This window comes from Leucopleurus acutus (genome assembly GCF_964270905.1).
Source record: "Leucopleurus acutus genome assembly, chromosome: 14".
Taxonomy (NCBI): domain Eukaryota; kingdom Metazoa; phylum Chordata; class Mammalia; order Artiodactyla; family Delphinidae; genus Leucopleurus; species Leucopleurus acutus.
The window spans coordinates 49,157,326-49,169,908 of NC_139156.1; the positions used below are offsets into that span (position 1 = coordinate 49,157,326).

The 12,583-nt window shown below is 46.5% G+C and overlaps 1 protein-coding gene and 1 long non-coding RNA gene across 2 annotated transcripts in view; one reads left to right on the forward strand and one right to left on the reverse strand.

Moving 5' to 3' along the window:
• GRID1 (glutamate ionotropic receptor delta type subunit 1) overlaps window positions 1–12,583 on the forward strand; it is a gene marked incomplete at both ends in the record, with an annotated part of 684,346 nt that overhangs the window by 451,004 nt on the left and 220,759 nt on the right. The gene's annotated exons all lie outside the window — the stretch shown is intronic.
• LOC309971315 overlaps window positions 5,727–12,583 on the reverse strand; it is a 113,493-nt gene continuing 106,636 nt past the window's right edge. Inside the window, exon 2 of the long non-coding RNA XR_014326733.1 lies at window positions 5,727–5,914. This is a non-coding gene — a long non-coding RNA (uncharacterized lncRNA). The remainder of the gene's footprint in view (window positions 5,915–12,583) is intronic.

Consider the following 12,583-nt stretch of genomic DNA (forward strand, 5'->3'; position numbering starts at 1 on the left):
ATGACACACAACCATTAGGAGGATGAACAAAGCCATGGCTCTGAGGTGGGTGGCTAGTCATCATCAGGTGAGGTCAGTGCACTATCGAACCTAGAATCCTGGCCACCCTACCTCTCTTTGTTCCTTCTGAGACCCAGGCACTACGTAAAGTGCAAGATTTAAGAGTGAAATCATAGAGATCTTGTAACAGTAGTAGGAGCAGTAGTAACAGTAGCAGCAGTAGCAGTAATAGTAGCAGTAGTCACAGTAGCAGCAGCAGTGGCTATAACAGTGTTAGTAATAGTAGCGGTAGCAGTAGTAGTGATGGCGGCAGTAATAGTAGCAGCAGTAATAGCAGCAGAAGGAGTAGTAGCAGTAGTAGCAGCAGTAATAGTAACAGTAGCAGCAGTAGCAGTAATAGTAGCAGTAGTCACAGTAGCAGCAGCAGTGGCTATAGTAGTGTTAGTAGCAGTAGCAGTAGCAGTAGTATAGTAATCGTAGCAGCAGTAATAGCAGCCCAAGTAGTAGCAGTAGTAGCAGCAGTAATAGAAGTAATAGTAACAGTAGCAGCAGTAGCAGTAATAGTAGCAGTAGTAGTAGTACCTGTAGTAGTGTTAGTAATAGTAGCGGTAGCAGTAGTAGTGATAGCGGCAGTAGTAGTAATAGTAGCGGTAGTAGTAGTAATAGTAACAGTAGCAGCAGTAACAATAATAGTAGCAGAAGTCACAGTAGCAACCGTAGTACCTGTAGTAGTGTTAATAATAGTAGTGGTAGCAGTAGTAGTGATAGCGGCAGAGGTAGTAATAGTAGCAGTAGTGGTAGTGGTAGTAGTAGTAGTAGTAGTAGTAGTAATAGTAGCAGTAGTAGTGATAGCAGCAGTGGTAGTAATAGTAGCGGTAGTGGTAATAGTAGTAGTAATAGTAGCACTAGCAGCAGTAGCAGTAATAGTAGCAGAAGTCACAGTAGCAACCGTAGTACCTGTAGTAGTGTTAGTAATAGTAGCAGTAGTAGTGATAGCGGCAGAGGTAGTAATAGTAGCAGTAGCGGTAGTAGTAGTAGTAATAGTAGCAGAAGCAGAAGCAGAAGCAGCACTGGCAATAGTAGAAGTAGTAGCAACAGCAGCAACAGCACAGGAGCCAGCTTGCTTGGGTTCAAATTCCAGTAACTCTCGTTACTAATTGTTTATTATTATTTATTTGTCATTCTGTGCCTCAGTTTCCTTCTGTGTAAACTGGGGATTAGAACACTACCTACCCCTCAGAGTCATAATGAAAATTAAAGGGGAGAACACATAGAAAGCAGTTTGAACAAGGCTGAGCTATTAACAGTACCGCTCTGGAGGAGGGAGCCAGGTGTGTTCAGGGTTTCCACGGAAAGGCTGAACACGGCCTCGTTGTTTTTTGTATGATGTAGGCCGCTCCCTTCCTGAGCATGCTCTTGGAAAGCCTCACAGTGGGTGGGAGAGCACGTCCCACCTGCCCAGCCCCTGATCACCGGCATCCAGCACCACTTACTGTCCGTATCAGTCACACAATCATCGCTGCCTTGTGTGGGAGAGGAGAGGCCTTGTCTTTGCGACCCGCTTAGCTCTTCAGACAAGACCTTCTCCTTGGAGACTCTCGATAAGGACTGATGGGGTGGATCTGTTAAGAATGCACGTCTTAACGTAAGTTAAACTGTCTCTAGAAGCCTCTTTAGAGATCCATAAATAAAATACGGTATTAAAGCAATCTATCTCCATTCATTGCATCTCCTTCCTTGTGCGGCCTATGAAGAGAGGCCAACGTGGATTTATTTACTCATCCTACCCAACCACCATTTGGGCAGATTCATCTCATTTACAAGTCATTCCCTTCACGTTTCCTCAGTAGCTATTACCACTTCTTTCTTTCTTAATGACAGTGTAGAGGGCAAACTAATTTCTACTAGCCTCTAGCTGTGAGATTTATGGAGAAGATTCTAACATGTTTAGCACAACCAACTGAAGGAAAAAAAAAACAAAACAGCATTGATGTCGTGGATTATTAACTTTGTCTTGATGAAATTAATCAAAATCCTTTTGGAAATGGAACCCTCAAGTCCATCTTTAGTTTCTCCCCCAGATGGCTGCTCTTGGGCTGATAATTCTGGATTAGAAGTTTTCAAGCGGACCATCAGAAACAGGGGATTTTTACAGGATCGTTCATCTCTCTGCTTCTGTACTGAGCTGGCGTCAGAAGCCCCATCGTCTTCTATTAGGCCTGTGGTCAGGGCTTTCTGTGCTCCAGAGCCAACCAGGCAGTTACAGCAAATGATTTTGGTTCCTATTTAGTAAAGAGAACATCTTTTGGAAGAAAAGTACTTAAATAAGTGGCTTCTAGTGGCTCCAAAAGTATTGCCTTTGCCAGTGTGCAGTGCTGTTGTTTATTTTTCCCTACAAAGCACTGTCTTATTTGGGTGTTTCTGATTCTTGTTTTCTCGACAAGTTAGTTTAGGGCCTGTCTTACTCAGCTAGTAATAAAAGTGACAAGCAGACCTTAAGGACCCCTGAGACTTTGCTCAGATGTCATGGGTAGCCTTGGTCAGAGATGCATCTTCAGCATCCTTGGTCTCCAGAACCGCATCGCCTGGTGACTTCAGGGCTATAATTGACCTAACAGACACATTGTCACTTTGCTACCCCATTTCTATTCAAATGTGTTTCCAAGGCGGGACAGGCGAATGAGAGAAGCTGTGTTGTCTGGTCACTGTGAAGCCTGATCCTTGAATTAGGCTGCAGGGGCTAATGTGGTATTATTATAAAATGCTCCCTCAGGTTGGAATTTCTCTTCTTTGTGCATTTTAAAATTGTGGAATGGCTTGATAGATGGAATCACTCCTTCCTCACTCAATCTATTAAAGCATTTTGCCCCACCCCTTACATCCCTGTTTCTGTAAGGCTTTCTGGACTTCTCCCTAGCTTACAAGTTTTTTGTCAACCTGCCTGTAGAATTCTTTCCTCTGGAGCAACACTGAGCCTCCTCACATCAGAGCTACCTCGGACTTCATGTCACTTTCTCTGGTTTTCTTCACCCTAAAGACCCAGATGGAACATGTAGGGACCAGACTGGGGAAGCATGAGCATCGATGCCTTTGTCAGGGCCAGTTGAACAGGGGGTCTGCTTGGGTGCAGCTGGTTGCAGTTCTGGCCGCCGGTGGCCATGTGTACAATGGGAGGCCAGAGAGCCTCGGGTATAGCAAATGCTCCTCCACAACTCTCCCCCCTCCCCCGTCTTCGGATTCAACATGAGCAGAGATCCCCATCCTCTTGGCCCTCTGCCACCATCGGCTCCCTTCTCAGGCCTGGCCATGGCGCCCTCTCTCAGGACGGGTGGGCTGGCAGCAGGTTGGCAGAGAGCTCTCGCCTGGAGATGGATATCTCAAGCTGTGACATCTGGGCGTCAGCTTGTCCTCCCAGCTGGACCCTCTGCCAGCTGCTTGTCTGACTTCGCTGGACGGCTAGAGCCTGTCTGAGGATCTGGTCAGAGGTCAGTTCCTGCTGTTTGCCTCTGTGAGGCCTCCCTGCACTTTGATTGATTAATTACTTCGCTTGATTAATGACGGAGGCAAGAGAAAACTGGGCTCTTTAGAAGCCTGGAGGAAATGCACACTTTCTTAATGAACACATTTCCCACAGTTTTAGCTGTGGTGTTGGGTGGATAATGGTCTGGTGGCGAGCTGCAGCTGGCCCATGTGGCTGCGACCCTGGCCTGCCATTCATCTTCCTTTGCCTTCCAGGATGATTTGTACCTTGATAACGTGGATGCACAACAGTTCCCTGGGCCCCTGGAGTACAAGGGAGGCAAGGCTGGAGCACCCTAATATGACTTGCCTCAATTCTCAGATTTACTGTGGAGAAACGTGCACAGAGCACTGGGAAGGCAGGCAGCCAGTGACCTAGCAGGGCCGTCATCCTCCTGGGCCTCTCCCTTCCAGCCTGACGGGGGTGGGCAGAGGTCTCAGGCCGCTGAGGTCCAGATAGGATTGGACACGTACAGGTCTCCTGAGGAGCTCAGCACATTTCACAGGGGGCTTCTGTTTGCATTACTCCTGGCCCTAATCCTGCCCCTAGGGACTCAGTAAGGAAGTAAACAAATCATCTGAGCTTCTGATGGGGCCGCCTCTACCCCACCCAGTACCGATCCAGATGGGAAATCAGTGTCTTTCCTGGTTTCAACAAGACAACAAATCCAAGTCTCGGAGATGGTGTCACATACGGTGGAGGCAGAGGTGGGACTTTCGCATTGCAGCTGCACAAACAGCCTCGAAGTTTCGAAGTCTTCCCGGAGAAGGCTTGTGTGCTTCTCCACAGCCCCACCCCGTCCACCCAGGGCTTCATCCTTTCTCCACATCTTGCTAGCTTCCTGTTCCCTATCCACCCTCTCTTTTCTCCCTCTGGGTCTTGACTCCAAAGTAAATTCTCCTCATTTTCTCATGAAGATCAATTTAACAATTTTACTGGTAGCCTTTGCTCCTGCTGACACAGGTATTTTCCTAAATAAAATATAGTTACTGATGTAATGGGGATTCTGGGTGTTAACTGTTCAAAAAAATGTTATCTTTCCATCCTTGGTCCTCTGGCTTCATGGGATTGGTCTTTAATTATCCAGCAGCCAGGAATGTCTGCCTGGGTTTCTCAAGAGCTGAAACCCCAGTCAAGAGCTCACGGCTGAATTCTGTCTTCCGTTTCCTGCAGATGTGAGGACCAGCCTCTTTTTTTTTTTTCTTCTTTTTTTTAACATCTTTATTGGAGTATAATTGCTTTACAATGGTGTGTTACTTTCTGCTTTATAACAAAGTCAGTCAGTTATACATATACATATACATATATCCCCATATCTCTTCCCTCTTGCGTCTCCCTCCCTCCCACCGTCCCTATCCCACCCCTCTAGGTGGTCACAAAGCACCGAGCTGATCTCCCTGTGCTATGCGGCTGCTTCCTACTAGCTATCTATTTTACGTTTGGTAGTGTATATATGTCCATGCCTCTCTCTCGCTTTGTCCCAGCTTACCCTTCCCCCTTCCCGTATCCTCAAGTCCATTCTGTAGTAGGTCTGTGTCTTTATTCCTGTCTTACCCCTAGGTTCTTCATGACATTTTTTTTTTCTTAGATTCCATATATATGTGTTAGCATACAGTATTTGTTTTTCTCTTTCTGACTTACTTCACTCTGTATCACAGACTCTAGGTCCATCCACCTCACTACAGATAGCTCAATTTCGTTTCTTTTTATGGCTGAGTAATATTCCATTGTATATATGTGCCACATCTTCTTTATCCATTCATCCAATGATAGACACTTAGGTTGTTTCCATGTCCTGGCTATTGTAAACGGAGCTGCAATGAACATTTTGGTACATGACTCTTTTTGAATTGTGGTTTTCTCAGGGTATATGCCCAGTATTAGGATTGCTGTGTCGTATGGTAGTTCTATTTGTAGTTTTTTAAGGAACCTCCATACTGTTCTCCATAGTGACTGTATCAGTTTACATTCCCACCAACAGTGCAAGAGGATTCCCTTTTCTCCACACCCTCTCCAGCATTTATTGTTTCTAGACTTTTTGATGATGGCCATTCTGACCGATGTGAGATGATATCTCATTGTAGTTTTGATTTGCATTTCTCTAACGATTAATGATGTTGAGCATTCTTTCATGTGTTTGTTGGCAATCTGTATATCTTCTTTGGAGAAATGTCTATTTAGCTCTTCTGCCCACTTTTGGATTGGATTGTTTGTTTTTTTGTTATTGAGCTGCATGAGCTGCTTGTAAATCTTGGAGATTAATCAGTTGCTTCATTTGCAAATATTTTCTCCCATTCTGAGGGTTGTCTTTTGGTCTTGTTTATGGTTTCCTTTGCTGTGCAAAAGCTTTGAAGTTTCATTAGGTCCCATTTGTTTATTTATTTTTTTAATTTCCTTTTCTCTAGGAGGTGGGTCAAAAAGGATCTTGCTGTGATTTATGTCATAGAGTGTTCTGCCTATGTTTTCCTCTAAGAGTGTGATAGTGTCTGGTCTTACATTTAGGTGTTTAATCCATTTTGAGTTTATTTTTGTATATGGTGTTAGCAAGTGTTCTAATTTCATATCTTTACATGTAACTGTCCAGTTTTCCCAGCCCCACTTACTGAAGAGGCTGTCTTTTCTCCACTGTACGTTCTTGCTTCCTTTATCAAAGATAAGGTGACCATATGTGCGTGGGTTTATCTCTGGGCTTTCTATCCTGTTCCCTTGATCTATATTTCTGTTTTTGTGCCAGTACCATACTGTCTTGATTACTGTAGCTTTGTAGTATAGTCTGAAGTCAGGGAGCCTGATTCCTCCAGCTCCATTTTTCGTTCTCAAGATTGCTTTTGCTATTCGGGGTCTTTTGTGTTTTCATACAAATTGTGAACTTTTTCGTTCTAGTGCTGTGAAAAATGCCAGTGGTAGTTTGATAGGGATTACATTGAATCTGTAGATTGCTTTGGGTAGTAGAGTCATTTTCACAATGTTAATTCTTCCAATCCAAGAACATGGTATATCTCTCCATTTATTTGTATCATCTTTAATTTCTTCCATCAGTGTCTTATAATTTTCTGCATACAGGTCTTTTGTCTCCTTAGGTAGGTTTATTCCTAGATATTTTATTCTTTTTTGTTGCAATGGTAAATGGGAGTGTTTTCTTAATTTCACTTTCAGATTTTTCATCATTAGTGTATAGAAATGCCAGAGATTTCTGTGCATTGATTTTGTATCCTGCTACTTTACCAAATTCATTGATTAGCTCTAGTAGTTTTCTGGTAGCATCTTTAGGATTCTCTATGTATAGTATCATGTCATCTGCAAACAGTGACAGCTTTACTTCTTCTTTTCCGATTTGGATACCTTTTATTTCTTTTTCTTCTCTGATTGCTGTGGCTAAAACTCCAAAACTCTGTTGAGTAATAGTGGTGAGAGTGAGCAACCTTGTCTTGTTCCTGATCTTAGTGGAAATGGTTTCAGTTTTTCACCATTGAGGACAATGTTGGCTGTGGGTTTGTCATATATGGCCTTTATTATGTTGAGGAAAGTTCCCTCTATGCCTACTCTCTGCAGGGTTTTTATCATAAATGGGTGTTGAATTTTGTCAAACGCTTTCTCTGCTTCTATTGAGATGATTATATGGTTTTTCTTCTTCAGTTTGTTAATATGGTGTATCACGTTGATTGATTTGTGTATATTGAAGAATCCTTGCATTCCTGGAATAAACCCCACTTGATCATGGTGTATGATCCTTTTAATGTGCTGTTGGATTCTGTTTGCTGGTATTTTGTTAAGGATTTTTGCATCTGTATTCATCAGTGATATTGGCCTGTAGTTTTCTTTTTCTGTGGCATCTTTGTCTGGTTTTGGTATCAGGGTGATGGTGGCCTCATAGAATGAGTTTGGGAGTGTTCCTCCCTCTGCTATATTTTGGAAGAGTTTGAGAAGGATAGGTGTTAGCTCTTCTCTAAATGTTTGATAGAATTTGCCTGTGAAGCCATCTGGTCCTGGGCTTTTGTTTGTTGGAAGATTTTTTTTTTTTTTCAGTACGCGGGCCTCTCACTGTTGTGGCCTCTCCTGTTGCGGAGCACAGGCTCCGGACGCGCAGGCTCGGTGGCCCTGGCTCATGGGCCTAGCTGCTCCGCAGCTTGTGGGATCTTCCCAGACTGGGGCACGAACCTGTGTCCCCTGCATCTGCAGGCGGACTCTCAACCACTGTGCCACTGGGGAAGCCCTGTTGGAAGATTTTTAATCACAGTTTCAATTTCAGTGCTTGTGATTGGTCTGTTCATATTTTCTATTTCTTCCTGATTCAGTCTTGGCAGATTGTGCATTTCTAAGAATTTGTCCATTTCTTCCAGGTTGTCCATCTTATTGGCATAGAGTTGCTTGTAGTAATCTCTCATGATCCTTTGTATTTCTGCAGTCAGTTGTTACTTCTCCTTTTTCATATCTAATTCTATTGATATGAGTCTTCTCCCTTTTTTTCTTGATGAGTCTGGCTAATGGTTTATCAATTTTGTTTATCTTCTCAAAGAAACAGCTTTTAGTTTTATTGATCTTTGCTATCATTCCCTTCATTTGTTTTTCATTTATTTCTGATCTGATCTTTATGATTTCCGATCCGACCGAAGCCCGAGCCTCAGCTCCCAGCCCCCACCCACCCCGGCGGGTGAGCAGACAAGCCTCTCGGGATGGTGAGTGCTGGTCGGCCCTGAGCCTCTGTGTGGGAATCTCTCCGCTTTGCCCTCCGCACCCCTGTTGCTGCACTCTCCTCCGCGGCTCCAAAGCTTCCCCCTCTGCCACTTGCAGTCTCTGCCCGCGAAAGGGCTTCCTAGTGTGTGGAAACCTTTCCTCCTTCACAGCTGCCTCCCACTGGTGCAGGACCCGTCCCTATCCTTTTGTCTCTGTTTATTCTTTTTTCTTTTGCCCTACCCAGGTACGTGGGGAGTTTCTTGCCTTTTGGGAGGTCTGAGGTCTTCTGCCAGCATTCAGTAGGTGTTCTGTAGGAGTTATTCCACGTGTAGGTGTATTTCTGGTGTATCTGTGGGGAGGAAGGTGATCTCCGCGTCTTACTCTTCCGCCGTCTTCCTCAACTCCCGAGGACCTGCCTCTTATTTAGGTATTGACTTTGGAAATGCAAGCCTTGCGAGGATGCCCCCATCTCATGGGAGCACATAACCCAGATTCTGACTACAGATGGACAGTTCCACATGGAATATACCCATGTGGAGGTCCTGTGTCCTTTCTCAGGGTGGCTTCTGTCCTCCATCACTCCTATTCTAAGAGGCATCCTCTTCCCAAACACTTTGACGTCTGTTTACATCGGTGTTTTTTCCTAAGAGCAGATTTAAAACTATTCATTCAACATCCATTAATTCCACAAACATCCCTTAAGCACTTATTATGGGCCAGTTCCCATGTTAGACATTTCACAAATGTTGTCTCTCCGAATTCTCACAAACTCCAAATCAATTGAGAATTTTAATCTCCATTTAGTAGAACGTTCCAGTTATGGAGAATGGCATATGCAAAGGCCAAGAAGCCAAGGAGAGCAGGGGCTGAATTCAGTGTCTGAGGCAAGGGGTGAGTGGCAAGAAGTGTTTGGAAATCAATCATCAAGGAGGGCAGCTGCAGGGCACCGAGGCTTGGGGTGCAGCCCTTGGAGATGTGACAGGGCAGGATGTGCATCTGAGAACGATAGCTCGGTGCAGGGTGGAATTGGAGGGCCTAGGCTGGGAGACGAGGTAACCAGGGGTTACCATCTCCCCAGGGAGCAATGAGGCACCTGAACTATGTGGTGGCCATGGGAAGTGACCATGTAGAGAGGATTTAGGAAGCTTTCCCAGGGGTGAAACCCCTAAGCCTGGGCAGGGGACGGGCAGCCGGTGACAGTGTGCAGGGCATGGCACCTCCCACAGGTACTGGGCTGCAGCTGCCCCTAGTCACGTCCTGACTGCTTCTCCTCTCCCCTGTACACCTGGGTGGTCTTGCTGCAGGACTGGCTGTGCCCCAGGCTCCCGTGGCTGAGCCAGCCCTGCAGCGCAAATGTCAGGCCTTTGAAGTGGGCCAGGCCACTTCCCTTTCAGGAACCTGGGTCCGGGTATTGTAGAGGCCCTCACTCTGGGCCTTCCTATATTGGCAGCTTTTATAGAACACCCCGGGAGCAGAGAAGTGGCCTTTTCCTCAAAGGGCAGCTCTGCAACACTTCAGAACATGTAGACCTGAAAGGCCCGGATCAGGCCCAGGGGGCTATGGCGGTCGTGACCTTGCTGCCGGGCCAGGAGGAAGCCAGGGACATGCGCCCAGGTGAGCAGATTTCAGGCAGCGCTGGGGATGTGAGACTCAGGGCTGATCCTTGCTCAGTCTTTTGACCCAGAAGCTACAGAAGCCAGATATGACCCCTGCTTGCCCTTGAAAGGCTTTCGGACCAAGGGGCATTGGAGGAGAGGGTGAATGGTGGTGGAAGATAGACACTGCTTTTCACGACCCACGCTGGGCCCCAGCTGCCAGCAATACCCCCGGACAATCTCTCAGCTCATCCACATTGAAGTCAGGAGCCTGCTTGGGTCCTTCATTTCCCCTTCCATTCCTTTCTGTCCCTGTTACCCCCCAAAACAGAAATGCATGCAAAGAGCTCAGGTTGGTACTAGGCACCCAGGGTTATCACCACCTGCATTTCACAGGGCGGGTAAATCAGGGCTGCCCCTCTGCACCTCTCCATGGCCACTGATCGCACTGTATTTTATTGTCATCAAGATAAGGTTAGAGCTTTAAATGACTTGTTCAACATCACCTCACAAGTAAGTTCAAGAGGAGATTCAATTCACCCATACAGTGAGCATTTATCAGGCATGTGCTGTATCCATGTGCTGCTGTCCACTCTGGGGGCTCAGCAGTGAGTGGAGCTGGCCCAGGTCGTGGTGAATCCAAAGCTCTTGCTCATCCTCCCAGGGCCCCAGCTAAGCTCCCCACATGGTAGAGTAAGAGTTGTACTGTATGACAGCAAAAGGGGACCCCAGCATGCATCTCTAGGGTGGCTATAACTGAACCAGCTGGGCCCCTGGCAGCTGTATACCCACTTAGAATGGAGGCCACAGGCTCCCAGGAAAGCCTCTGCCAGCTCTGGCTCTTGTCTGCCTCTGACTTTACTCCATCTGGCATCTCTGACCTGGTCCCAGGTCTTTTGCTGTGCATCTGCGTCTTTCCTCTGCCACGCCCTTGGCCTCAACACTTGGCCTCTCTTTAGCTTCTCAAGTCTGCTCTTACCTGAACTGCTTTTTACAGTCTTTTGTCACTTCAGTGCTGCAGTGTTCCTAGGCCAGCCAGAGCCCAGGGCTTCTGCCAGCAGAGGGATGAGGTGACAGTGTCTGCTCTGCTTGTCTGTCTTTTGCTAGTGAACTCTGCGCTGGACCTCATCTGAGATGAGAGGGAGAGAGGCAAGGACTCTTTCAGGCCAGGGCCCCTTCTCTGACCCTGTGACCTGTAGCTCCAGCTCGGGCTGTTTGCCGCTCGAGACCAGCAGTGAGTGAGGGTCCATGCAGCTGAGAGCCTCTGTCCTTCTACACTTCTCCTCTTGCCTCAGGGACCTGGCTTGACCAAGCCGGGACACTGGGACACTGGTCTTCACCCACCCACCATGAGGAAAGGCTTTTCTTATGTTTGTCAGGACCTGGAGGGAGCCCCAAGCAGAGGCTGCCTTTTTACTCTATGTCCTTGATCTTTTCCCCTAAAAGTCCCTTCTCTGGACAACCAGACTGTGAGGGTAGCATCCCTCCCTTTGTATACCCACCAGTGGACCTGGCAAGTCACCTAAGTGAGGATGCTGAGGTTGGTGGAGCCACACATCAGTACTGGAGTGTTAGCTTCTGCCAAGGCAGGGAGAAGTATTGAGACAGCACCTTACAAGAGAAGGGGCAGAAGTGAGTGGAGAGATGGAAACAACTCCAAGTTGACTCAAGAAGGCTCAAGCAGACATTCTGAGCAAGCTATAAATGAGAAACAGAGTTTTGTTTGAACAGAGGAGGTACCCTCTCAAGTCAAAGTTGGAAGCAGAAAATCTCTTTTTCGTGCTATTTTGTACATTTTCTCTTTTTGTGAACCAAGATCAATGTGTACATTCTTAGCAGAGATCCATCCATCCTTCCACCCATCCACCCATCCATCCATCCACCCATCCATCCATCCATCCATCCACCCATCCACCCATCCACCCATCCATCCATCCATCCACCCATCCACCCATCCACCCATCCATCCATCCACCCATCCATCCATCCATCCATCCATCCATCCATCCATCCATCCATCCATCCATCTATCCACCCATCCATCCATCCACCCATCCACCCATCCATCCACCCACCCATCCACCCATCCACCCATCCACCCATCCACCCATCCACCCATCCATCCACCCACCCATCCACCCATCTTCCCCACTCACCCCCACATACCCATCCATCCAGACTCACCCACCCCTCCACCATACATCCATCCATCAAACATGCATTAAGCACCAACCGTGTGTCTTGGTTGGTGCTGAGTTCTAGAGTTAGTGAAAATATATAGACCTGGAAAAGAGCATTGCTCAAACCTGTTCTTCCTTTGGCCTTTCTGAGTCACATCCTGTTTTTTCCTCTTCATGACAGGCCTTTCTGCATTCATACATTTGTATCATATGAATCACTTATGTAATTAAGTACTTTAATTTATTGTGACTAGAAGTGCTGGAGGGAAAAAAGGAAATTCCACTGGGTGCTAGCCTGGGCCACTGCAGGGGAGGTGTTGCCCCGTGTGTGTGTGTGTGAATGCACACATAGGCGGGGATGTGGGTCAGAGAGTCCCAGCTGGTTGAATAGCATTGGCTGTGAGTGGTTGGCCAGGAGATCCACAAACGTCTTAAGAAGAGAAATCTTCACATCGTCAAGGACTCTCAGCTCTGAGTTATCCTTTTGGAAGAAATAAAATAAAAAATAAGACCAAGCCAACTCTAAGTGGCTTACATCCTCTTAGAACACCTCCATTATTGCTTTGTATTTCAGCGGGGAGGTACACATACCAGAAATAATTTTGCAGTGGTAG